Source organism: Crocodylus porosus, unplaced genomic scaffold (genome assembly GCF_001723895.1).
Source record: "Crocodylus porosus isolate Cpor-Errol unplaced genomic scaffold, CroPor_comp1, whole genome shotgun sequence".
NCBI classification, from domain to species: domain Eukaryota; kingdom Metazoa; phylum Chordata; order Crocodylia; family Crocodylidae; genus Crocodylus; species Crocodylus porosus.
In genome coordinates, this window is record NW_017728931.1 from 1,371,374 (window position 1) to 1,375,000 (window position 3,627).

The window sequence follows — 3,627 nt, forward strand, 5'->3', positions numbered from 1 at the left end:
TGGCCGTCACTGGCCAGGGAGTGGGGGCAACAGCTGGTGCCCCTGCCCTCCCCCCTCCCCCCCAAGATTGTGGGGATGCCAAGAGAAGCGCTGGTGGCACTTCGGGTTTGCTGCCAGCACTTCTGGTTTTGCTGCTGGCACTTCCACCTTTGGTGGCAATCAGCTGCTGGGGGACTCCCCCCCAGTCGGCGATCAGCTGTTGGTGCCCCCCCTACACAGTATCAGGAGGTATCGGTCACCCATGGGCCCACTGATAAGTGCCCTACTAGATCATTTACCCCAGTATCCTACCTCTGACAGTGGCAGGGTTGGCTGCTATACGGGGAGAACACCAAACTGGATATCTCCAGTGTGATCACAAGAAAGCAAGGAGGACCCACCCACCTTCAGGATTAAGTTTTTCAGGGACTCAAGTAGGGTGGAATAGACTCTTGTTTAGGTACCTAAGTTCACTTATATGTCCAACAGGTGGAACAAGATTTGGTTTGAGATGTGTGCACCCAACATCTATTGTCCTTTTTCTCCTGAGAAATGTGACTGCTGGGCATTTAACTAAATGTTATGCCTGGGCAATGAGTGGCTTTTATGGAATGGGTACTAGTTTTCCTTATGAAGACTGTTCTCCTAATGGTGATGGGAATGCCTCTCCCCTGTAGTATTCTACACAACAGAGAAATGCCACCACTTTCCTCTCTCTGCGTGACTACAGCAGAGTGCAGAAGTCATCTGAAAACCTTAGACACACAGCAGATGGGAATGGGTGGCTCAGGAAACCAATCCCAGCAACATCTGTTACCTTTCCCATCTGCAAACACCAGGTCACTGATGGTGCTGGGGAAATACAAATATTTACAGACAAGGTGAGCAACAGGAGTGCTACCAGCCCTGCTATTCACAACCATCCCCCATTTGCTTCAGAAACAAATGCACCAGTGCTAATTACTTTATTGCTGCATGGGTCCATATGACCCTGCAATTAAAAGGCAGAGCCAGAACAAGCCCTAACAGTATGACAGTCCGGAAATAGGAATCTTTATTGTAGCAAACTGTCCTCTCTGGGGGCTTCTGAGGCAAATTGGACATCTCCAGGCAGGTGTGCCTCAGATTCGGAACAAAGTCTTGTGGGTATCTCAGCTGCATGGCCCCATTAGCTCCAACAGCAAGGTCATTTCCTGCCAAGTGCCCACACACTGCTCAATGGAAAGGCTGATATGCAGAAGGTGCCTGTGAGCAAAGAATACAAATAGTCCTTTTACGATAGCCTGGATGGAATACCCACATACTTGATCCATAGGAGATGATGCACTGGGTGGGTGCAGTAATAGGTGCCTCATCTTCTGCATTCTTTGCCTGGACAGCAAGTCTGTAGGTCCTACAGCCAGGCTTTTCCCCATTGCAGCTGGTTTTGCAGAGCACCTATCCGTACACTGGTTGTCTGGGTCTGCTGACTGTGCCACCTGTGGCTGACAATTTGGCTATCCAGCCATGCTATTTTAACTCTTCGTTCATGCCTTGCCTTTCCCCTCCAAGAGCTGATAAGACCTCCCTGTTGGGTCCAACATATGGCTCCTCCAAACAGCCACTGTGGACAAAAAAAAAAACCCCTCTTCCCCTTGCAATTAGTTGGGAGATTACTCTCCAGCCTATCAGATGCAGACCTGCCCTGGGTGATCCATTTGTGTGTGTCCTCTAGGCTTCACTAGTGTTGCTCATCATGTCCAAGTATTAAACCACATGCTTGGAAAATCCTCCTGCCGTTTCAAAGTATAGCATTAATTTGGCTTAGCAATGGCCATTGCTATAAGCTCTCGTGTGCTCTGGTATTTGCACCAGCTCCCCAAGAAGTGAGGAACGTGGTTTCTAACTTCTGTCCAGATACTCAGAGCTCTCCAGGGCCTTGGGGCAGAACAAGAGATCAGATCTCCACCTTGGACCAAAGTATACCAGGCAGCCACATGGCACTGGATCAACGAAGTGTTTGATAGCAGAGGCTCAAGACAGCAGCCAGCAGAACCTTCCCAGGGACTGGATCCAAACTGGGAAACTAATGCAAAAAAAATGTGAAAGCCACATTGGGAGGTGGCAACTGGGGTCCATGTGCCACCACTTTCTCTTCCACTCAGACACAATGATTCTAGTTCACTGAGAACTCAAGCAAGGCCCCAGACAGAGATCCCAGTGTGGGGAGCACAAAGGATTGTAGGGGCTATCTTCCTGGCACTGACACCAGGACTGAGCAGGAAGGAGACAGTCTGTGAGCCCTCAGATGGCCCCCAAGAAGAGAGACCCCAAAGAAGTGTGGTTTCTGTCAACTGCCTCTCCGGAACCAAAGAGAGTGCTGGTGTCAAAGTGATAGAGCAAAGGGGCCTGTAGGGGAATGGGTGCAAGGGTGGCAGCTCCGGACCCACTGTAAACATGATCACTATGGACATCATCAGTACCGTATTTCTGGAAGAATGCTCCTCTGACAGAAGGACACTGACCCTCTGACCAAGATGGAAACACAAGGGCAAACCATTTATTAAACAGTTTCTACATTTAAAAACAGCATGGCTTCCCTTTCTTCTTTGTGGTGCCATAGGACATCAGAGCAGAAGGGAAATGGCATGCAGGGTCACCAAGTCCAGTCCCCTGTATTAAGCAGTCAATTGTTAACTCATTTTTTTTAATTTTTTTTTTTTTTTTTTTTTTTACAAAAGCCTCATTTAAACACTTCAACAAATAGAAGGCGCAAGGCCCCAAACACAAAAGAATAGCCTATAACATACTACAGGTACAGGCAGGATGGATATAGGCATTTCCAACGCCCTAACCCTGCAGTGACAGGGAGGAAGTTGGTTATCAAATGTCCATAAAGTCCTAGGAAGAGGACCATGCTCCCCACTACAGAGGAAGGCAAAACCCCCAGAGCCCATGCCAATCTGAGCCTGGGGCAAAATTCCTTCCTGACCCCAAATATGGTGATCAAGATCCTAGCTAAAAGAGAGGCGTACACCCAATGGAAGGGAGGGGACATCACCAGGGAAGACTATACTGCGGTTGCTCGGGGATGCAGGGGGGCAGTCAGGAAGGCCAAGGCAGAGATGGAACTGGGACTAGCTTCCCGGATCAAGAACAACAAGAAGTCCTTCTTTAAATGCCTAGTGGGTAAAAAGAAGGTCCCGGGTAATGTGGGGCCCTTGCAGGACACGTTAGGAAATTTGGTCGTCACACCAGATGACAAAGCCAACATGTATAATGATTTCTTTGCCTCCATCTTCCTAAGCAGGGACCGGAACAGCCACCACCCCCGCTGGGCCCCCCTCAGGCCCCAGGGGAGGCACACCTCAGCCAGGGTTTAATGAGGAACTAGTTAGGGAGCTTCTGGAGGGACTGGACCTATTCAAGTCAGCCGGTGCAGATGATCTCCACCGTACAGTACTAAAGGAACTGGCTGAGGTCATTGCAGGACCCCTGGCATGGCTTTACGAGTACTCGTGGTGCTCTGGTGTGGTGCCAGAGGACTGGAAGAGGGACAACATGGTTCCCATCTTCAAAAAGGGGAGGAAGGAGGACCCGGGAAACTATAGGCCAGTTAGTCTTACCTCGATCCTAGGCAAGCTGTTTGAGAAAATTATTCTGGCACAC